The sequence below is a fragment of the Macaca fascicularis genome, chromosome 5 (assembly GCF_037993035.2).
Source record: "Macaca fascicularis isolate 582-1 chromosome 5, T2T-MFA8v1.1".
Lineage (NCBI taxonomy): Eukaryota > Metazoa > Chordata > Mammalia > Primates > Cercopithecidae > Macaca > Macaca fascicularis.
The window spans coordinates 45,856,980-45,881,886 of NC_088379.1; the positions used below are offsets into that span (position 1 = coordinate 45,856,980).

Consider the following 24,907-nt stretch of genomic DNA (forward strand, 5'->3'; position numbering starts at 1 on the left):
TTTTATCCACATGTCATCCCAGTTATGACGATCTTTTGCACTAACTCGGCCACTTGGTAGAATTTGTCCATTTGGATACCTGATTAACCATCTGTGATCAAGCCATTCATCTCAGCCACATTAATGTTCTATACATAAGGAATGACGAATTACCTTCACAGGAAATGGATAACTTTCAAATAGAGATCATATCTTCGTCCACTCATTCCACCATCATAAACACACACCTGTTATACCAAATATTGAGATCTGTAATTTTATTTGCACTTTCAGACATGACATCAAAACTTGGAGAATTTAAATATAACGTACATGCGGTCATAAAGACAGTAAGTAGCAGAAGTGTTAACCAAAAATATTCTTCTTGACCTAAAGTCTGACACTGGTCTGCCAAAGTTTACCAAACTTGCCCAAATATATTGTAAAGTCTAATAAAAATCACTCCAAATTTAGGGAGATATTCTTAAACTAAATCATTATGGAGCCTAACACTAACCAACACAGTCTACTTACATAGCAAAGTCTAATGAAAATCACTCACTCTAAATTTAAGAAAATATTCTTAAACTAAATCTTTATAGGACTTCACACTCTCTGACACTTTGGAGCCCATCTTCATTATAATCATTATACTTAACTTTGTAGAACTCAAGAGAAGGTACTGTCAGTCCCTTCTAAAACTGTCAAGGATAAGATAATTGACAAGTACCATATCTTTCTTTACTCAGAAATGTGTAACCACAACAACATATCTATAATTGCCTGTACCAACTAATAATGGAAATATCTTTAGTGAGCTCTCTATTGTTCAGTACTCTATATGTTTTTCAATAACAATTACCTTTAAGAGAGAAGTTAATTATTTCATAGTGATTTTTATTTTTACATTACAATGCAAAATAAATCAAAACTTAAAGAACTGTAAAAACAGTGATAGCTCCACTCACATTCCTAAAAGAGACAGGAAAGGAGAAGGAAACCAACTAGTAAAAAGGGGGTTACTCCTTCTGTGCTACTATCTAGGGAGCAATGAAACTATATATTAATTCCTCCTGATTTATCCAGGAAATTAAATAATATTAAAGCCAGCATTTCTTAAAGCTCATTTACCATTTTGATTGTGGTGACGGCATCACAAGTATATGCATAAGACCAAATTGATAAAAATGTATATATTAAATATGTTTAATTTTTGTGTGTTAATTATGATATGGTTTGGCTGTTTCCCCCCCCATATTGAATTGTAACTCCCACAATTCCCAGTTTTTTTGGGGAGGAACCCAGTGAGAGGTAATTGAATCATGAGGGTGGGTCTTTCTCATCCTGTTCTCATGATAGTGAATAAGTCTCAAGAGATCTGATGGTTTTAAAAACAGGAGTTTCCCTGCACAAGCTCTCTCTCTGCCTTGTGCCATCCATGTAAGATGTGACTTGCTCCTCCTTGCCTTTCACCATGATTGTGAGGTTTCCCCAGCCATGAGAAATAGTAAGCCCATTAAGCCTCTTTCTTTTGTAAATTGCTGAGTCTTGGGTACGTCTTTATCAGCAGTGTGAAAATGGACAAATACAGTAAATTGGTACTAGTAGAGTGGGGTGGTCCTTAAAAGATACCCAAAAATGTGGAAATGACTTTGGAACTGGGTAACAGGCAGAAGTTGGAAGAGTTTGGAGAGCTCAGAAGAAGACAGGAAAATGTGGGAATATTTGGAACTATCTAGAGACTTGTTGGATGGCTTTGAATAAAATGCTGATAATGATACAGACAATGAAATGTAGGCTGAGGTGGTCTCAGATGGAGATGAGGAACTTGTTGGAACTGGAGAAAAGATGACTCTTGTTATGATTTAGCAAAGAGACTGGTGGCATTTTGCCCCTACCCTAGAGATTTGTGGCACTCTGAACTTGAGAAGGATTATTTAGGATATTTGACAGAAGAAACTTCTAAGCAGCAAATTCAAGAGGTGACTTGAGTGCTGTTAAAGGCATTCAGTTTTAAAATGAAAACAGAGCATAAAAGTTTAAAAAATTTGCAGCCTGACAATGCAATAGAAAAGAAAATCCCATTTTCTGAGGAGAAATTCAAGACACCTATAGAAATTTGCATTAGTAATTTCTATAGGAGCCCAATGTTAATCACAGGACAATGGGGAAAATGTCTCCTGGGCATGTCAGAAACCTTTTGGGGAGCCCCTCCCATCACAGGCCTAGAAGTTTTGGAGGGGAAAATGGTTTCATAGACCTGGCTGAGGGTCTCCCTGCTGTGTGCACTCTAGGGACTTGGTGCCCTGCATCCCAGCTGATCCAGCTATGACTAAAAGAAGCCAAGTTATAGCTCAGGCTGTTGCTTCAGAGGGTGGAAGCCCCAAGCCTTGGCAGCTTCCACATGGTGCTGAGTCTATGGGTGCAGAGACGTCAAGAACTGAAGTTTGGGAACTTCTTCCTAGATTTCAGAGGATGTATGGAAATGCCTAGATGTCCAGGCAAAAGTTTGCTGCAGGGGCAGGCCCCTCAAGGAGAACCTCTGCCAAAGCAATGCGGAAGGGAAATGTGGGGTCAGAGTCCCCATACGGAGTCCCTACTGGGGCACCTGGTGGAGCTGTGAGAAGAGGACCACCATCCTCCAGATCCCAGAATGGTATATCCAGAAACAGCCTGCACCATGCAACTGAAAAAGCTGCAAACACTCAACACTAGCCTGTGAAAGCAGCCAGGAGGAGGGTTATACCCTGCAAGACCACACGGGCCAAGCTGCCCAAGGCCACAGAAGCCCACCTCTTGCATCAGCATTACCTGGATGTGAGACATAGAGTCAAAAGAGATAATTTTGAAGCTTTAAGATCCAATTGCCCCACTAGATTTCAGACTTGCATGGGGCCTGTAGCCCTTTTGTTTTGGCCAATTTCTCCAATGCAGAATGGCTGTATTTATGCAATGCCTGTACCCACTATTGTATCTAGGAAGTAACTAACTTGCTTTTGATTTTACAGGCTCATAGGAGGAATGGACTTGTCGCAGACTTTTGAGATACTGGTGAAATTAGTTAAGACTTTGGGGAACTGTTGGGAAGGCATAATTGGTTTTGAAATGTAAGGACATGAGATTTGGGAGGGGCTGGGGTGGAATGACATGGTTTGGCTGTGTGGGAGGAATGCAGTTGGAGGTAACTGAATCATAAGTGTAGGTCTTTCCCATGCTGTTCTCATGACTGTGAGTAAGTCTCATGAGACCTGATGGTTTTAAAAGCAGGAGTTTCCCTGCCCAAGTTCTCTCTCTGCCTGCTGCCATCCATGTAAGACGTGACTTAATCCTCATTGTCTTCCACCATGATTATGAGGCCTCCCCAGCCATGTGTAACTGTAAGTCCATTAAACCTCTTTCTTTTGTAAATTGCCCGGTCCCAGATATGTCTTTATCAGCAGCATGAAAACAGACTAATACAAATTATATTTCAATCAATTCAAAAAAGAAACACAAAAACTAAAAATAAATTTAAACATACTGTTTTATATGGAGATGTTAACTTACATTTCATTCAATAAGAAAAACTCAGGTTGGAAATAGAATTAGTTTCAAAAATATTTAAATGAAATGACGATAACAGAACCACAAAAAGAACTAAGTAAATGATTTGAGATTATGTCTTTGAACTTTTAATGACAGGCTTTAAGCAGCTGCCATATGGTTGCCGGTCATTATTAAGAAAGAAATTCTTAGCTGATTTACATGCAGTAAAGCAATGGTTTGCAAAATGGCAAAAGACAGTAAAGTTAAACTGGTGTATTCAATTGTTAAACATTTATTGGGTGATATTATACGCAGGATGCTGTGCCAAGTGCCGTAGAGATAAAACAAGAAGACTTTGTATCTCTACTAACAAAATGTGTTATCTACTCAGATAATCATGGCATGTACAATAGTAAATATAATTCAAATCTTTCTTATTTAAGTAAAATTAAAGTTTCTACCCCCTTGCCTATGTCAATATCCTTTGAATCTTGATTTTTCTTTCTCTAACTTCATCTAGTCTAACAAGTTATATACCCATTCCCTGCAAGACATACACCAAATCATGTTTCTTAAAAAATATGAATACATGAGACATGGATAGGACAGATAAGAAAGAAATATTGAATGTAGGGAATAAGTGAATGATGTATTTCAATAGGCCAGAGAAGAAATAAAGTGGCCAGGTGAGTATTAAGAGTTAGTGGAGACAGGTGACAATTAAGCATTAATGGATAGAACTAGGAGATATTAACATCCACAAAGGTAGTCTCCAGACTAAGAAAGACTTTGGAACCAGGTACACAGAAGGGCAGCTAAATCCATGGGAAAGGAGGAGAGCACCAAGAATAAAAATGAGAGCAAGAGATAGCCACATGGATTGAAAAGGAAAGAGAGGAGGTCCTCAGAGAAGAAAGAGGCAGCAACATACTACTACTATTAAAACATAAGACAAGATAGTGGTCTATTTAAGAATACATAATGACTTTTAGTTTAAAGAGCAATTTTGCAATAAAAGGCTTAAGGAAAAATAAACTTTATTATATAAAATCTAAGGTATAATAGTTTAGCCTTTCAGCTATAATGTTGACATTTTGAGAATTTTTAATAAGAATTTTAATAAAGATATAAGAACATTAACAATCTTAAAATGGTTTTAAAAGGCATTTATTCAATATGAGCAAGGATGATAAAAATAAAACTAAACATTATGAATGTACTGGTAATGCACTTTAAGAGTTAATCATTTTGGAATGTGTAGTTTTACTCAGTTAATGACAACTTTGAGGTGTAACTGATAGCCATAAATCCTGTTGGAAATAATTAAACTTTTCCATAGCAATTTTAAAGGAAGAATACACTTACATTTAATTGATTAAAAATGTAATATCCACAACTAGTAATCTTGTCACATAAAAATAAAATTGCTTTTTCTCTTGCTGAAGACTCAGAAATAAGATATTTTGTAGGTAAAGTGTCACATCAATGCCATATCATATTCTGTAGATGGCATGTTACCATCTTCATGAAATATCTATTCCTACATAATAAAGGAGCATGTAAGATCCCAAGCCTTGGAATCAAAGAGATCTAAATTCAATTCAGAGTTATACACTAATAATTCATGATCCTATGCATATTATTTAACTTGTATGTGCTTCAATATTCTTATCTGTTAAATGTGGCTTATAATGCCTATCTTACAGTACTTTAAAATAATTAAATGAGATGGTGGGTGTAAAGTACACTATACCTAGCACAGGTTAAACACTGAAAAAAAATGTGTTTTTAAAAATTAGTAATAGTAGATATACTAGTTTTCTATTGTGTAACAAATTATTACAAACTTAACAATGTAAAAGAATACCCATTGATTAGCACATAGTTCTGTAGGTCAGAAGTCCAGCATGCTATGTTTTGGTTCTCTGTTCAGGTTCTTACATGGCTGAAATCAAGCTATTGGTGTGCTGTGCTCCTTTCTGGAACCTCTAGAGAAGAATCAGTTTCTAAGCTCTTTCAGATTGTTGGCCACATCTATTCCTTGCAGCTGTAAAGTTAAGGTTCCCATTTTCCCTGCTGGCTGTCAAGTCTCATCTCCTAGAGGCTGTTAAGTCTCATCTCCTAGAGGCTGTTGTGTTCTTTGTCATGTGGCCCCCTCCAGCAATGAAGAATCTCCCTCATGTTTTAAATATCCCGGACTTTTCTGTCTCTGACTTCTTGATTTAGATTTTAAAGGCTCATGTGTTTAGGTCAGACCCACCCAGATAATCTCCCTTTCCTAAAGTCAACTGTACCATATAACAAAACCTAATCATCAGACTGAAATCACAGTCACAGTCCCAGAAATTATACAGAGCATGTAAAACACATGACACGAAATCTGGGGATAACCTAGAATTCTATCTCCTACTCATTTCAGTAAATGTTTGAAAAATTGTCTATTGCATAACACTTTCAATCATTTTAAAAGGTTACCTTTTTTAAATTTTGAAGAAATCATAAGTAATCACGATTAGAAATCTAACAAGTAATTATATCACTAATGTCTAATATTTATACAAGGGAAATACAACATATTTATGGAAGTTTAAGTTTCTAAAGAAAACACAGATGAAGTTAAGCTATCATTTATTCAACTGCTCAGGTTTTCTCAGAAACACCTTTTTCTCCTGTTTGATTCTGTACTTCCGTATATGTAATCTCAAAATCCAACAATTTCTTCTCATTTAATTCCAGTGTATGACAAGAAATATCATGCAATTTAAAAATTCTATGGATAATTTTGCAATAAACTTCTACTCAAAGGGCATCCCACAAAAGAGAAGTTTAATCACATGTAACCCTAGGATGCACAGTTAAATAAAGATTATCAAACTCCATGAATTCTCTTAGTAAAAATAACTATCTCATGTCCTATTTTTAAAGGATCTCTCATTTTCACTCATTATTTCCTAAATTATGAACAAATCTCCACATTATGATATGTTTGCAAAAATCAAAGAGCACATGCGAAACTGGCCACTAATGAGCACCCAACATGTGGTGGGTACTTTTACAGGAACATTACAAATAATTTCATTAATCTTTGTAAACTTGCTATAAATATTAATTATTTTATACTTATTTTACTGATGAAGAAACTGAGGCAGGGAGAAGGCAACTCATGTGTACAAAAAGCACATGGTAAGAACTTGCTCAAACCAGAATACAAAACCTGGTTTTTCAAGCTCCAAAGCCTGGTCTTTTCCAAAGTACACTATATTGTGTCTCATAAGATGTACATGGTTCAAATGGGAACAAAGGGAAATGAAGCAGCTGTAACCCAATGCATCTGGAAAGAGGGCTCTTGCATTTAATATGCCTTCATCTATTCGCCTTTCATATACTTATCCCTTCTTCATGTACCATATTCCTTCAATATCACTTATAATAAGCTTAGCATGGTGGAAATTTATATGAACAATTGCATCATTGTATTACTAATTTTACAAATAACCCAAGTACCAATGTACTATGTACCAAGAAATGCTGAGATTATCTATCTAGATCACATGGTCTTCTTGTCTCCTTCTCATTAGCTATTCTCCAGCATAATAATACCAAAAGCTCTGATTTACACAGTAAGGGAGTAAAATCAGTAGTGAGAGTAAAAGATTCTGGCTTTAATTCACAATGCCCTAATAGATTTTCTGCTAACCACTGTACTGTGCTTTCTGATCCTCCATGTCTAAACCTATTTTCAAGTCTGGATACATGTCAAAGTCAGGTTGACCAAGAAATGCAATAGTGAGAACACTTAAACAAATAGAAGAATGAAACTGCACACCATCCTTCCCCTTCCAGAGGTACTTATCCAGAGGCTAATGATTACACAAATGTAACAAATAATGACCTTCTCCTCCAAAGCATACATATACTCATTGACCCCACCTTTGTTAGATTTGTAGGTGCTTAATTCCTGATTGATAAGACTCTGGAGAAAGGCTCTTGAGAAAATTATATTGAATAGAACATCCATGCCATCACAAAATAATTAGGTGACCAAAGGCAAGTAATTGGTCTGTGGCTCTCATTTCCTTGCTTGTAAGGTAGGGGTCATCAATTTATCTATCTCATGGGAGTGATAATGAGTATTAAATGATATGTAAAGTAATTAGCATGGCACCTCAATCTCAAAACCTGTTAGAAATTATAATTTAGTATGATTCCATTATCTTATAACTTTTCATTAACAGCCTCTGCAAGACAACTGAAAAAATGTAAATGGTTTGTGTGAAACTAATAGTTTTGCAAAATCTCAAAATAGAGAGACATTTTAGGCTTATGCTTCTCAGTCTTTTAAAATACATCTTTATAGTTTTTGTTTTTATCTCTATCATGTGCATCTAGTGACTCTTCCAAAACTTTTGTTGTGGGGTTAGAAGGCAGTGCCGTAAGCATTACAGACAACTGAAACCATAGAGCCTTTGTTCATGATCACTGCTCAGATGGTCTGAAATGCAGTAACAGCAAGAGCTACTGAATTAGTTCATTTCACTATATTAAATCCAAGTTCAACCCAATGGTTCTAATTTTATGTACTACTGAATTTAAGGTTCAGCAGACCAATTTAACCCACCTATCAAGCAACAAACATTGTTTCTGAAAAGGATGACTCATTGTTAGCAATGTCAGAAGTCTAAATCACTAAAATATACAGACAAAATTGACTGTTGAATGTCAAAAATGTTTCTGAGAACCCAAAATAAGTAGCTCTCCAAAGTACAGATATGTCTGTTTTTACATACATGAGTGTTGGATTCACATACATAATCAATTGACAAATGATGAATTCTACATCCTGTGCCAGGCACTAAGGACACAGTAGCAAACCATACATGGTCTCTGTTCCTCACCTATCTAACTCCATTCTCCCTGGCAATTACTGTCACAGAGGTTGAAATTTCAGACTAACACTTCAAAGACTATCTCTTTTTAAATATCTTCAACTGGAACTATCTCTTCACAGCACAAATGGCAAAGCTCTTTATTCCTGGGAGCTTGGGATAAAGAGCATACAGCACTGACTTCTAACACCAAGAAAAGAGAAGGTATATAAAGTTGACTATATCCAGAAAAGCGTTGTTATTAACATCATATCTTTATAATAATTAATTTTATATAATAGTTAACTTCGTAAATATTCTATGCATGCTACAGACAAAACATAGTTGCAGAATTATATATCTTAAAATGAGATATGACCTGTGCCACCAAACAGTTTGTATAATCAGTCACTATGGAAGATGACTTGCACCCTGAGAAATGGGTTCTACCTGCCAAGTGTGGTAGTCATTAAGCTACTTGCAAAATATTGCTAGTTCTTCTACTTCTGAGTAAATGGTAGGGTTGCACTTCCCTGTCCCCTTGAAGTTAAACATGTTTATATGGCTTCCTTTGAACAATGGACTGTGGGCAGAGGGACATTGTGTCACATATGGGCAGAAACTTTAAATGACAGTGTGCACCTAGCTACATCTTTCCCTTGGACACAGTGGCTAGCAATGTTTTAGATAGTGGAGGTCCATCAACCTGAGACCATAAGTGAGGAAGACATAAAAGAGCTCATTCCTACATGCCATCCAACCTCAGTGGACAAGGTTGGATTGTGAGCAAGATACATGAGAGAGAGATAAAACTGGATAGTTACTACTGAAACATAAGTCAGTTAATTCTGACTAATCCAATCACTAAACAAAAGTAGGACTCTGACCTTATAACACTGATAGCCAGCTCATAACAATGGGGGACAAAGGTATCTCTTTGAGGTTTTAAGGAAAATGCTAGCTAGACTCATCTGGTAACAGACCAATCTTACTATACACATATATTTTTCCCTTTTAACTTAAGAGTTCAAATAAAGAACTATGAGAGAAAGAAGAAAGAAACCATCATTTTTAACCAGAACCTTGAAAACAGATGACTCAGTCCAGTGTTTGGACCACGTGCATCAGAATCAAGAACATTTGATGAAATATAGTTCTGGGACCAAACCAAATCTGAATGAGTCTTTGACGATTTGTTAAATTTGCACTTAACAAGTTTTCTGACTGATTTTTTCATACCTTTTATGAGAAGTATTGGTTTAGGGCCAGAGACTGCAAACTAATACTCAAGTGTGATTTGTTTGGGAAGCACAGAATGTGTTTACTTTGATTTAAATGAAAATTGGTTGACCTTTAAGGCTTAAGAAAACTTTCTATAAAAATGGAGATCTTCAACAACTTTTAAAAAATAATTGGAATATTTGGCAACTCTGATTTTAAACACTTATATGGCAGTAATCAGATAAAACTCAACATCCTTTGTACAAGAAATGTGCTCTCTAGTTCTTCAATCTCCATTATGCTCCACTCATTCCTTTATTTGTTCTGCCCATGGAGAGCATTTGAGTTTGGGCCCCTTTGTTCTGGCTCTTGAAGGCTATGTTACACAGACTGGAGATTCCACTCTGGAAACTGGGAAAGAAGAAAGCTATTAAAGATGTTGAGCAAAATAACTACATAATCAAATCTAACTAAAAGTTAGAAATCTGGCAATATGGAAAATAGGGTAGGGCTAGGTTAATATACTCAAACGTTTCCTTGGGGCAGCACAATATTTCCTGGTCAAGCAATTTACTCGACTGAGTGACATACACTGGATGGATCTCTGGCTAAATCTAAAGGGCACACCCCTGTAATCAGGGAAGCTATTACCGAATTTCAATGAGCTACTGTCATCGGGAATTTCAGCTTGGGGTCATCAGATTTGTCATCTTTAAAAGAGAAGACAGAAGTTCACATTTTATTGGATTCCAAATGTTTTAAGTTAATTATTTATTTAAAAACAAGAATAGGCCAATACATTATGTTGATACCTGTGGATTAGAGGATGGAGATTAGAAGCAAGAAACTGGATAGGAGTGAAGAGAATTTGAAAAATTATTTTCAGATGGATTTTTAGTTATTGTAGCTTGACAAATACAGATACCATTAGCCATGCAAGAGAACTACAGGCTGAAAAAACAGTTTTAGGTGGCAGAATTATGAGTTTAGTTCCTAGAAACTTAATTTGAGAAATCCATGTATGAAAGGGCACGGTTCATCATTCGTCTATCTATTCAAAATATGTGATTACTGTTATATCCTAACAATATTACATATAGTATTGTGGATAAATCAACAGGCAGAGAGTCATAAGTCTTTGTATTTAGAGATCTTAGATTCCAATGGGTGTATGATAGAAATACAAAACTACATGTTAGAGTTATATTAAATATAGTAATGGGAGATTTGTTCCAAAGGAAATGTGCGTATTTAAGTGGATGGTAGTCATTTAGGCTTCTAGATGGTAGTGACATCTAATCTAAAACCTAAAAATAGGAAAATGTGGTTCCTAATAGAAGCAATAGTCTACATAATGACTCACAGGCTAGTGGTCCGAAGTCTATTTTTAAATTTTACTAAAACATAAAAGATGAAATTAATTCAGTGAATCTGGACCACCACAAACAAAATTAGTGACAAGTAGTAAGAGATGGAGCCAAAAAGAGTGAACAGACGCCATTGGCTACATGAGCTACCTTAAGTGCCCTGAATCATGAAAGTAGTGGATAATCATAGAAAGGAGTTCATCTGAACAATAATAAGCAAAGCAGAAAAAAAAAAAAGCATCTGGGATAGAAATTAAAATTCGTGAATAAACTACATATAGGTTAATATTTAAGGTCATGAAATTGAATTAAACTGTTTTGGGAAAATCATTAAAGTAAAAGGTAAGAGTTAAAAGTATAGAACATTGGAATGCACCCATATACTTCAGAAGAGAGAAGATAAAGAGAAGCCAAAGGAAAAAAAAAAAAAACCTGATAAAGAATAGTAGAGGGGGGAAAAAAAACAGGAAGAGGAGTATCAAGTGGAGATAGATCTATGAAGTCCAACAGGACAGAGAATTTGAAGAGATGTTGCCATTCACATACCATGTATAAAGAATATAGAGCAACATTTAGAAGCATAAACAGCTGAGAAATATAATTTAATGCATTTATTACTATCTTACTTACACCAGTCACTTCCTAATCAAACCTTACTCAGGTTTAAAAGAAGCTCTTAATTGGAATTTTCATGCAATGGGAGCACCTAATTTTGTACAAACTCCTAGTTGCTAGGAGTCAGAAAACCAAAGCAGCCTTTGTGTCCTTCCAGGCTGGACAGACTTTAGAGGTTTGCAGCCTTATTCTGCTTGTATTCAACTCTATATCTGTCTATTTCTCTACAAAGAAAAAATTGGTTTAGATTTCTGTTCCAAGAACGCTATTTTCTACTCTATTTGCCTTGAAACAAGCCACACACACACACACACTCACACACTCACACACTCACAAAACCACAGGAGAAATTTTAGATCGAAGGGGCATTGTAGGTTATTGAACAACAGTCCCCTCATACTCGTGTTCCAGAAACTGAGTCACAGAGATAATACTGGTCCATAGTCACACAGCTTTTACACAAAAAAAATTTATATACAAACTAGCGTTTGTTTTGTACTCTAGCACACAGCTTTGCCATCACAAAATCCTCTGATCAAATTAAAGGCTCTTTCTCCTCTTAGCAAGTCAGTAAAATTAAAGTACAATATTTTTCACCAATTCAGGATCCTCTAGATTTATAAAGTGGTCTTTGTCAGGCTCTGATACAAATCATATATAATATTGTTCTAAAGAACATCACCCTTTTTATCTCTCCAAAGGGAAAATTTAGAACATGTTAAATAGAACATAAAATAATTTAAATTGAGAGTACTATTATATTTCTGCCAAAACTTTAAGTGTGGTAATTTTTTTATCATAAAACCATATTCAGATTTAAATTAGTTATTTTTATAATCCATTTTTTATGCAGATTTTGTTCAAAACCTTCATTTCGATTTTTTCTTCCCACAACTCATTAACTGCAGTATCCAATACAGTTTTTATAAAGCAAGGTTCAAATATTACTGAGCATTATTGCAGACTAGTTTTAATTTTTTCTACATACCTATATACAGATATAGATATGGTTTTTTTTTACTCATAGAGGATGATATAAGTAAAGTGCAGTCATGACTGGATAGAGAAATTGTATTCAATATTACGCATCATATCCACCTAAATTAAGGGTCAGTCTTATATTTACCAACAATTTTGTAAAAGTATAAGAAATAAATGTGTTTATGATTATACTCTGCTAAAAATAAAGTTTATCACCACCAACATTTAGAAATAAAAATTATAAATCTCTAAGTGTCAAAAAATTGATATCATAATAATATTTAGTGAGCACTTAAAGGGCCCCTTCTCTTCACTACATTATATTCTTTCTGAATTTCCCCTGGGGTTGTACAACATGGTAGCCTGAGCTAATCACTTCCTTGCTGCACAAAGTGTGGCACACAGAACAGCAGCACTGGCATCACCTAGGAGATTGTTAGAAATGCAGCATCTTGAGTTCCACATAAATGTATTGAATCAACATATGCATGTTAATAATCACCAACCAGGTTATTCATATGCACACTTTACAAAGCGGGAAATGGAGGCACAGAGAGAATAAGTAACTTTTCTGTTAGAGAGTTAACAGATGTGACAGGCATTGCCAGTAGCTTTCTGATCAAATACATCCTCCTCCTTTCTAATAAATCCAATTTTATTTAGGGCAGAAATGTGCCCAATGCCAAGCAGGACACTAATTTCCCCAGATGTCCTCCTAGCTGAAAAGAGCTATGAAGGTAAAGGCAGAAATCAGCTGCAAGTGCCTGGAAGTCTTATTTTTCTGACATAAGGAACAGATGATTCCATTCCTTCCTTTTATTCTGGCCTTAATCATAGATAGGATAGTTGGAGCTGCAGCAGTCATCTTGAGATCATGAGGTGACAAGCATAAAGAGAAGGAAACACTAAGGAAGGTGATGAAAAAAATAAAGAGTCTATGTTATTTAAGCCACCTTTTTTAAGAACTCAGTTAGTGCTAGGAACCACCAATCTGTAAAATTCTTGTTCGTGAGAAAAATTAACCCCCACTGAAGTCACTGTAGGTGGAATTTCCTATTACACTCAGGCAAACACATCCCTAACCGATGAAGGCTACTATGATAATTCTTCTCTTACCTATATTTGATAATTTTATTCCAATGCTAGAGAGCAAAGTTTCCTGTTTCCAATTGGCATTAAATTTGCAGTATAAAAAGTCACTTGAGATTACTATATCCTTTTCCAATGTCTTCAGACAGAAGTATGTAAAGTGTTACACCACCCTCTCTAAGCGGGTGGGGAAAATTACAGATATAAGAGGCCACAAACTGTTCCCTAAAGGGAAGGGATATGATGAAGAGACATCTGCTTTCACCCCGCTAACTTTCAGATCCAGTCACTTAAATGTGCACCTGCCCAATTTCCTTGTGTTGATAGATTTTGCTTAACATCCCAGCTGTTCCAATGCAGTGGCAACACAGTCAGAAATTGCAGCTGCCCCCTGGAACTGGTGGCAGTCAGATATCTGAGGCTGAGATGACTGTATTAGAAGCTGTCACCAAAAATGACAAAGACCAGAATGGATGTGGTAGCAGCTAAAAAAGAATGGCAAACGCAGTCAACATCTGTGTAATAAGCATATGAATGTAAATGTCCTCATCCTGAGTCAGCAACTGTATTCCATGGAACTTTTCATCACCCCTATATTTCACAGATCATAATGTAAATCCTAAATGACCCTCCCTGTTAAAGATATTAATTGTGCCATCAATTTGGCAGCAGTCAAAAATACCTCCTAGAACCCTGCAGATTATCAGGGAAGCTTGAAGGAACGAAAGTTGAAATGAATCTGTTACAGCATGAATATTCTCCTCACTACTACATTGTCTTTTCTCCCTTAAGAGTTCAGGTAACTGTTATTCTGATGTATGTACCTGAATAATAAGAAGTCAACTTACGACATTTAATCTTTTTAAATGGTGACATATTTTAATATAATTATTACTAATAACATGGTTCTATATATGGTTTTCTTGTTAGTTATCTCTGATCCTGCAACTCTATAATTGCCACTAAGCCAAAACTACTCAAAATGATAAAAGGATCCTCAGTTTTAATTACTGTTGTCTTAGAAATCCTCTGCTTCCTTAAAAGTGACTCTACATTAACTCTAATTCTTTTATAATATTTTTACAATGTAAGCCTGCCCCATTTAGTCTCTTAAGATTCTGAAGTTTCTTTTACTCGAATATGTGTTGGACAATTCTTTTGCAATTCTACTAAGCACGAATCATCAGTTTCCCATTTTTTGCTTCAGTGATTACCCTTACATGCCCTAGATAACTAATTAAATCTATCCTCCCATATTCCCTTCTACCTGACCTGAACACCAGCCTTGCAATTCCATTTTCTTTTAATTAGGAAGTACTCTCTTGTGGTATCCAAATTTTAATCTTCTTTGCAAACCTAAGTAGCATTTTAGCTCACTATTTTTTTCCTGAAAATTTTGAAGAGTTTCTCTATATAATCACAGTAACAACAATGAATTTGATATGTTTACCCTGATTCTTTGACTATTGCTAACTTGTGGAATTCTATTGTAATGACCCTTAAAAATGCATGTAATTGAAAAAATTTGAACTCTCCAACCAAAAAATCCTAGTAACTCAGCATCTTTTGCTACAAAATCTAAAATCTTCACAAGTAATTAAGAGTAAACAGGAAATCTTCCATCACTTTCTAAAAGTCCCCCGTGACATTTGTCTTCCTCCTCTAAACTCCTCCAGTTCAAGTCTGGAGTTATCTTCTGTCCTGGAAAGTTTTTAACATACCTAATTCTAAAAGCATCCGATCCTTTTGCCAACTTAATGGAAACCAAATGCCTATGCAATACTTACTAAAATATGTTAGGTCCCATTAAAAAACACAATCTAAATAATGTATTTTGTAATACTACTTGGAGACATTTATAATTTTTATCCCTTCTTCAACTTTCCTTAACCTTGAGATGTAACTCTACTCCTCTGCTCATAAACAAAATCCAATTGTACTACCCATTATATTGAAATACTCATGTATTTCAGTATATTCCTGAAATATTCATGAAGTTATTAGGCTTTGCTACATCTCCACCGAACATTTAAAAATATTATGACCTTATTTTTAGTATATTTTTGATGGATACTATATGCATATTTATATATATCAGAAGGAACATCTTACTTTGTATGACGTTTTAAATCAAATTATTAATGCCCTAATTAATCACATTCTCTAAGAAAACGATATGCTTCTATACAAAAAAAAAGGCATAACATATATCCCCGAAACATTTTGCATTCACTCCCCTAATAAGCTTGTGACAATCTGAATGTTAATAAAAATATTTATTAAATCGCAGAATACTATTTAAAAAAATTATGTGAAACTATTTTTACTTTTTAACATATTTTAATACTGAAATAAACAAGAAATATAGAGAAGATGAAATAGATTTAACTCATATATCAAATTAAGATTACACCTTAAAAAGGTACTATTGTACAAAAAACACCAAGATACCAAAACTACCACTAATGCTAATTACTTACACTGCAAAATCTAGTGGAGAATTTGAAGGGATCTGTATATGGTGATAAGTTGATATCCTTAATTTGATGAGCTTCTGTATATAATCATTTAATATTTAAAGATTAATTTTAGTTTTATAATACCTTATTTGTAAATGATAAGATCTGTACCTCATGGGTTGAGGGTATTTTAACTGAAAAACAAAAATTTCCAGAATTCTGTGTTAACAACACTAAAAATTTAGAAGAAATAAACATAATTCTCATCACATAACTCTTTAAAAGTTTTTCATTTTGCTGTTCATTTCTAGTTTTCTTTCTTTCACCTGTAGCTCAAAACAAATAAGTTTTTCTAAAGAAGGTAACAGAATAGTATACGAAGTTTCTATTGGAATTAACACTGTCTTAGTACTTTTGGGAATGCCACACTTAAACACCCTCGACATCCCTGCTACAGACATAGAAAAATGTGCTCTCTGAGTCTTACTCTCTTCTGTATATATCATAATTCTCCGTCTCACAGTAAATATACCAGAAATCACTCTTCCCTTTATGACAGAATACTTAAAGTTCAATAAAGAAAACACAGAGTGGTTATATACAATTCTTAATTAAGAAGAGAAAGAAGAAACCAGTGCCTAGAACACATGAAAGCCAGAACAAGCCAAAATATGGTGTGATATGAATTTATGCAGACTGGATCTTGTTCATGATAGGATTTCTAGCATTTAAAATAGTACCCAGCAAATCCTAAGCCCTTAGTAAGAAACAGTTGAATGAATGAGTTATACTTACAACTACAAAACTTGGCTAACTCCAGTTAAATGGTACAAGCAAAAATCATTTCCTACTTCTCTAAACTTCAATAGAATGTTCTTATAATGGACCATGTGTTGTGTGGTTTCAAGCTATTTTGAGAATGACAGGGTATATGCCTCATCTCCCCCTGAGAGACTTCATTTCCAGGAAGACCAACACCACACCTTGTATGTCTTTATATCCTGCAGAGTGCAGTGGCTGGCATATCACACACTTTCAATACACATTTTAAGGAACAAAATACTAGAATAATTTAATTTGACTCTTTCTGTGTTAACACATTGAGAAGTAATGAATTGTTTACTGGCCAATCTGTTCATTTCACTATCTTCACTACCAATATAGATTTCTACAAGGTGATTTATCTGTAGCAATCAAAATAGAACACTAAAACAAATGGATCAGTCATGCTTATGGTCCAATTTATCCACTGTGTATTAAGGGGGAGAGAAAGAAAAACTTTGACTGCATCTGAGCTGAAGTGCTACAGGCAAAAAATACAGTGAGTGAGGCATGCTTGTGCCTGAAACAGCCAAAATAAGCATCCCTCAAAATTATGACTGAGGACAACACCTTCACAATAGTGATGGTTGAAAGAACCAACTGCTATTAACCAAAAATGTTTTCAGATGAAAACAAAGCCCTAGTGTTAGTTCATTAAAACATGGGTAGCGGCCAGGCACAATGGGTCATGCCTATTATCCCAGCACTTTGGGAGGCCAAAGTGGGAGGATCACTTGAAGCCAAGAGTTCAAGACCAGACATAGTGAGACCCTGTGTCTACAAAAAATTTAAAAATTAGCTGGGTGTGGTGGCACACACCTGCGGTCCTAGCTACTCAGGGGACTGAGGCAGGAGGATCACTTGAACCTGGGAGGTGGAGGCCACAGTGGGCTAAGACTGAGTCTATGGTATTCCAGCCTGGGCAACACAGCAAGATTCTGTCTCAAAAAAAAAAAATAGTTAATATTCTCTGGGCCATGCACTTTACTGACATCACCTTAAACTTTGCCTGACACTTGCTGTATGGAGAGAAAGTGCTACTATCCAATATAATGCATCCAGTGCTCTCATACATTCAGTCTGTCTTTTCTATAAAAACAATCACATGCTATATATCTGGTTAAAGCAACCAACTGAGACAAAATTCTGCAAAACTACCTCACCGTAATTACTTCCTAAGAAGTCTATCTTAGTCCCATTCTGCAACAAGGAGTGGGCAAGCAACACACAGTGTTAATGAGGGTGTGCAGAAACACTAAGATGCTTGTTAGTCATGCCTCAAAATATTAAAAAGCATCACAAAAAGCTGTACCTAACATTAATATGTTTCTAGTTTAACCTAGCATGCACTGTGTTAAAGTCCATCAGCATGCTATTTTCATGCCATATGGAGAGAAGTGGGATAGCCCCCAGACACAATTCAAGAAACTGACTTTGAAAGCTGTGTCCACAAGTCTCCAGCCTCCCCATCCCACTTCAGGCAGCCATTACATGTTTCATGCCTCCCACAAAGTAAATTTAAATAAATAGGAAATGACAAACTACTTGATATCAGTCATTTACACTTTTATCAAAAGCTATTTACACACTTGTGTGAAATCATCCCAATTTATTTTCATTTTCTCACTCATGAAATAATAAAATGCAGTGTTCCCTGTAACCTTTAGGCAGTCTAGTGGGTGGCTCTCATGCGGAGCATGAAAGGGCTCTGAAATCTGCTTATGCAGAAGGCTTATTCTGAAGGTTATCCTACTCAGTGAACTTTAGGAGAACCCAGGAATCTGAGTCTGAAAGGCAGGGAGACTAGATTCTCAGCTGCCTCATGCTTCTGAAGGAGCATCAGCCTTGACTGCAGCTGCCTGATTGAGGAGAATGCCAAACATCACAGCTTTTCAAAGAAGCAGAAGCTTTAACATCTGGAGTTTACTCTGCCTTCATCTGAGACTAGAACTACTTAACAGCTCTGCTCGATCTCTTCTTTCCAACCATCTTGCAACCTACCTTTCCCTATCTTCCCCTCGCCTCCTCAGTTTTATATACTGAGATCTCAAAACACTTTTGGCATGTTCTCTCCCTCTTGATGTCTCCACCCCCATAATCATAAAGATAAGTATGATGTGATCAAGCATTAGGATATATACTCTAAAGTTTCAAGACTCAGAGGTTTTGCTGTTGAAGTGTCTGGTACATCCCAGGTTAGGGTGGTGACTATGCTTTCAATTTTATGATGTGTCCCTAAAATTATCATTTATATCATATGATGAGCTTATATTCTGTAAATACACCTTTGCTTCTATAGACAAATTCATTATCTTGAATTAATGATGCCAAATTTTTATATGTCATGATAGTAATCATGAAAGATAAATACATCATCTTTTTCATTGGTTTTGTTTTCAGGGATTTTGTTCATGTACAAAGATGTGCCCACAATAAGACTGAATGCATAAGAAACACACAAATAACTTCTTTCTTTAAAGCTGGATCCTGTGTGCTCCAAGTTTATCGTGTTTCAGAAGTCAAAGCTTTTATAAATTAAATGTGACATGGGTTGATATATTCTATTTCATTTCTAGTAGAAGTGGTAGTAGAACCAAAAATAACGATAATAATTTCTACATGTATTGAGTTCTTACTCTGCTTGCCAGCCACTGTCCAAAGGGATTAGATGTAAAAAGTAAAATAAGCCCTCAAAAAAACCAATAAGCCTTGTAATTTTACAAATAAAGAAACCAAAGCAAGGAGAGGTTAAGCAATGTGCTGAAAGTTATATAAGTATATACAATAGGAACAGAATTCAAAAGCAGGCACTGATCTTAACCATTACTTTATGAAGTAATACAATGCTCTTTTGAGGTCAGAATTCCTCGTAGGTTCTGGGAGAGATCAGATTTTTTGGTATTAACTTTTTCCCACTCAATAGCTTCTATTTCATTTTTTGTAAATTTGAGGAGTAATAACATCAACGGAAATATTTTATCATATATCTCTCCACAGCCTGAGGATAAATATCCAAGAATGAAGTTGAAAACTGACCATCAGACACTAAGTCTGTGTTCAGACCTCATGTTTTTCATGGTTTTTAAGCATAAAGCATCTTCAAGGTTTCAGAGTATAAAACAAAACTACCAGGTTGGGGGAGGGTGGTTCTAACTAGCCAACCTCCTCAAAACAGCTTTTCAATGTGCAGTTAAGCATGGTACTCAATCTAGATTTTCCAGGCTGAATCTATAATTTAGATTCCAAGGCTTGTCATAGCTAATAGTTGTTACTCTTGATCATGTGGATGTCAGCTTTCATAAATATATGAGGCCTGTCTTCGCATTCAGTTTTCCAATGACCTTATAAAATTGGCCCCAAAAAACAACTGTTGCTCCTTTTATTCATTTAACAGTGTGAAAGCCTCCTCTGAAATATAAACATCCATGGGAGGTACCCCTACTTGTTAGTTCTAATGACTAAATTGAAGACAAAGAGAAGACTTGATACAGTTATTAGTTCTGGCTAATCTGCATCTACGGTCTTGTTAGATAAGATTTTGAGGCAATGCCATGTCAAGTTTTCAGGCCCACAATGAAGTGAGACTACCAAACGCATAAGACCTACCAATATTTTCTTGACATGTTTTTCAAATAATATTACTTTCTAACATAATATTCTCCTTGAAGAATTCTCCTCTGCTATAGCTAAAAATACTAATACCTATCAATTTTATGTCACATTGCACTTTCTTAAGAATTTCAATGTTCTTGAGCCATATACTATCCCTGTGAGATATAAATAGAATAAGTAGAACTCCTCCTCCCACTTCACAGATGAGTAAATTAAGTCATAGATAGGAAAAATGAATCACTCAAAATCACACAGTTAGTTTGGGGCAGAATCACAGGTACTGTAAGTCAGGAGTTTAAGTAATTGGTATAATAATTATCCCAATTCACCAAGAAATCAACTTAAAATACATTGGTGTTAATAGTGAGAGGTTGGTGTAGTAATTAAATAATCATTCCATTGATTTTAAGGATGAAGTAAACTCTATAGTTGATCATTTTCATGGTGGCACATTGAAAACAAAAATGAAATCAACTAATAAAATGGAAAGTCATTCAAGAGATATCTTGTTGAGTGCTCACTATGTGCCAGGCACGGTTCCAGATGCTTAGGATAGATATACCAGTGAATCAAGCTACTAAACAAGCAAAAAATCCCTGAGCTCATAGAGCATACATTCTAGCAAAAGAGATAAAAATGTGCAATTAATATAATGGCAATAAAGTATATATGTATATATATTTGTATATATATAGTGCTAAAGAAGCACAAACAAAAAATGAAATTGGGCAAAGAGGATCAGGATTGCTGATGGGTAGACAGGTTGGGGTTTCATTAGGTTGGTCAGCGTTGACCTCGTTGAGAAGATGAGACCAGTGGATACACCAGGGAAGAGAAGACAACCAGAGAAAAGGCTCCACAGAGTATCCCAGTGTGTTCAAAGAGCAGGAAGGAAGCCAATGTGACTGAAGCAATGTTAGCAAGAGAGAGAGAGTTGTGTGAGGTGAGGTTAAAGAAAGAGTGGGGAGAAAAACTTTGCAAGGCCTTGCAGGCTACCGCAAGAAATTCAGCTTTTATTCTGAATGAATAGGACACCATTGCAAGGATCTGAGCTGTTGAGGGGCATGCTCTGACTTAAAATTTTAAAGGGATCTATTATTAATCATTAAATACCTTAAGATATTTTACTCAATATATTATATAATTTTTGTCATATAAATGAATCACAATGGAGTGTCCTCCTCTTAGAATAAAATTCTATTATTCCCATTTTCCCAAAGAAAATATCCAGGCTCAAAATGTCTAGAATAAGAGCTGGTAATGATAGAGCCAGGTGAAAAGAACATTTTTTCTAACTCATAGTTCAAAACTGGTTCCTCTTTTCTATGTACTCATTTATGTCATAGTTATAAAGGAAAGAAAATAGTAACTGAGATTAATTAACTAGATTATTGATCAATAGAGAAGTTCAGTTTGAGACATTAAAATCGAATTGAGCCCATTTTTCCCTTATTATTCATTTCTGGGAAATAATGATACAGGTAATTTCCCTGAGCTTTCTATTTGAAATGACATGTGTGCATTCAGACTAAAAATGTTGGATACAGAAGTAATCATGATAATAATTTAAACTTGCAACAGTACATTTAGAAAGTTCTTCAAAGTCTTTTAGCTATTATCATTTATTAACTGTCCACTAAATGCCAGTCTCTATGCTAAATTCATGGCATATGTCATATTTAAAATTCAAAAAAATTTAAGAATGTCATTAGAAATCCTGTTTCACAGATGACAAATATAGATCCAGAGAGGCTAGGGATTGAAAGGTCACACAACTGCTTAGACCCAGAGCCAGGATTTTGCTAAATCTCCAGTCTAAAGCAAGGTTCTCTTCATTAAGTCACACTGCTCTTCTGCAGAGCGATACTCAACTTACAACCTCAACATTCCTAACTAAAAGGTCAGCCAGATATAGGTAGTCCCATTTTCCAGAAATGAGCTGGTCACAGAAAAGTTAATCAAGCATCAACATTTATTTCATGACCACAATATGCAAATCAATATTTAGTTGCTGAGAAAAGAGGATTTATTTTACAATATCTTGACTCAATGAGCTTCAAATCTTAATAAGGTAACAAGAGAAACATAAAATGGTAATATATCATACAAGATAGCATATAATATGTACCAGTAGACATAGTGCCAATGACTGGTTAAAAAAAAATAAGAGAAAATTTAATCTGGGTGCTTCAATTCAGTTAAGAAAGATCTTTACTAAAAAAGACTAGTGTTAAGATGATTTTCATAGGAAAGCTAGGGTTTAGATCAGCAGAGGGGATGAGGAAAAAATGATTCCAATCAGAGGAGATCATATGACTAAAAGCCAAGGAAATAGATGAGAATGAATTATCAAGAGAAAATAAATAGATGTGTTTGAAGGGCAGGAAGAATGGGAGGTGGGGTAAAGTGGTAAATGAAACCAGAGAAGTAGCCTGTGGAAATCCTTGTTAAATTAGCAATCTAAGGGAGGAGAGAAAGAATTGATATCATTGAACTGCCAATATGTAGCACACGCTTTATGTACAGTTTTTGTTTATATAATCAACTCAACAACTCTAAAGGTAACTATATCACAGCCACAGAAACAGGTGATATGGCCAAGGCACAGCTCTGTGTGTGAATGGAGCAGAATTCCAGTCTAGACCTGTCTTCCTCCAAGGAATATGTTCCTTTCACTATCCCTCACCACCATCTACCAAAGGAAATGGGAAGCCACCGTTGGCACTGGATCAAGAGAAGAGAGTGACATATGAAAAGGAGTATAAAGCTAAAAGAAGACTGACCTGACTGTGAGATATTAGCATATGTTCAATATCAGAGGATTGAGGAAGGAAGAGAATAACTCAAGAAAAGCCACTTAGTGTATTGTATTAACCCAACTAACAAGGTAACATAAATCTCTATTTGAATGAAAGCATTGGAAATAAAAAGGATGCAAGATTTTACAAAAGAAATAAAGGAGATCAGTGGCAATACCTAAGTCCTAAAACAGGTAGTTTCTACTACCCAACTGTATACCCAGAGGATAAATACTCCTCTTAAAAATTCAAAGAGACAAAGGCTACAGGCTAACTTCGATATTTTAAAATTTGACAGCAGAAGATTTATTTTAAAATAATACAATCTATGCCTTAGGAAAAAAATCTGCCTTAGTGCAGACTACCTCTTAAATCACGATTGTGAATTATGAGAGCCTTACTTCTTACTTACTAGGCTTATTTCTCTTATACAAGTTTGGTCAATAGTTCATTGTCACATATGTTAACATGGATAGTAATCCTTATATTCATGTTTATTAGGCATATTAATTACTAATCAGATATTCTTTTCCTTTTTATTTTTCCTATTAGAAACTAAGCATATATTAAGCAACTGAATCCTTCCTTCAGGATACAATGTGTCATGTCTGTGAACATTATTCCTCTCTGGAATTTCTCTTTTAAAATGTAAGATATCACTCAGGGATTCAAGTAAAAAAACTAATAGAAATTAAATGACATATTATTGAACTAGTTGGGCCTCCTCCAACTTTTTTCTTACCCATGGACAATCCAAACCATACAGTTAGAAAATATATATATATATACAAATCTTTTCCAGCAACTAAGGATTGCAAAGTCACTAAAACTTGCAATAACCAGATTAACTATATAAATCTTCGATTACTATCAACTGTTCAACTAATTTGTCTTAATTTTGAATTAACTGTGAGACCAAACATCTTAATGATTATGAAACAAACAAGTGATAATTGTAATCATTAAAATTTAACATATTACCCAAGCCAAATTTTCTTTCCCTTTTTGAGTAAAAATACATTTTTCTGAATAGAAAACTAATGTTTAAATTTGAAATCAAACTGTGCCACAATCTAAAAATTTAGACTTATGTCTAATGTATATCTGAAGTGTCTTTGAAAGTTTCAAAAACAACAAACTTGTGCGTATTTTAGAAATATCACATGCAAGTGTAAAGAAGCATCATCACAGAATGCTAAAAAGTGTATTTGTTAAAATACAACCACTATATTCTTATATTTTTTATGTTCCTTATTTCTGTGTATCTGAGCTGATATGAAAATATGATCAAAGGAAGTATACTTTCTTTACATATGAAATATACTTTCATATGTATATCTGCTCAATAATGCTAGATTTTAACATACTCTAAGTGTAAGAAAGTTAGCCATTTAAAATAAGTTAATTTAAAAACTATTCATGCAGAAAGTCTGGGCTCCATATGACTTTAGTCATTCTATGAAAGATATGTTAAATACATTATGTATGTATAAAAGGAATCACAGATAATGTTTTTTCATATATCTTACTTTCTATTTTCTATAATTTTATAGACACAGTGATGCATTCATATA

At 35.0% G+C, this 24,907-nt stretch overlaps 1 protein-coding gene across 22 annotated transcripts in view; it reads right to left on the bottom strand.

Moving 5' to 3' along the window:
* Positions 1 to 24,907, bottom strand: part of GABRA2 (gamma-aminobutyric acid type A receptor subunit alpha2) — a 148,631-nt gene that overhangs the window by 119,353 nt on the left and 4,371 nt on the right. The gene's annotated exons all lie outside the window — the stretch shown is intronic.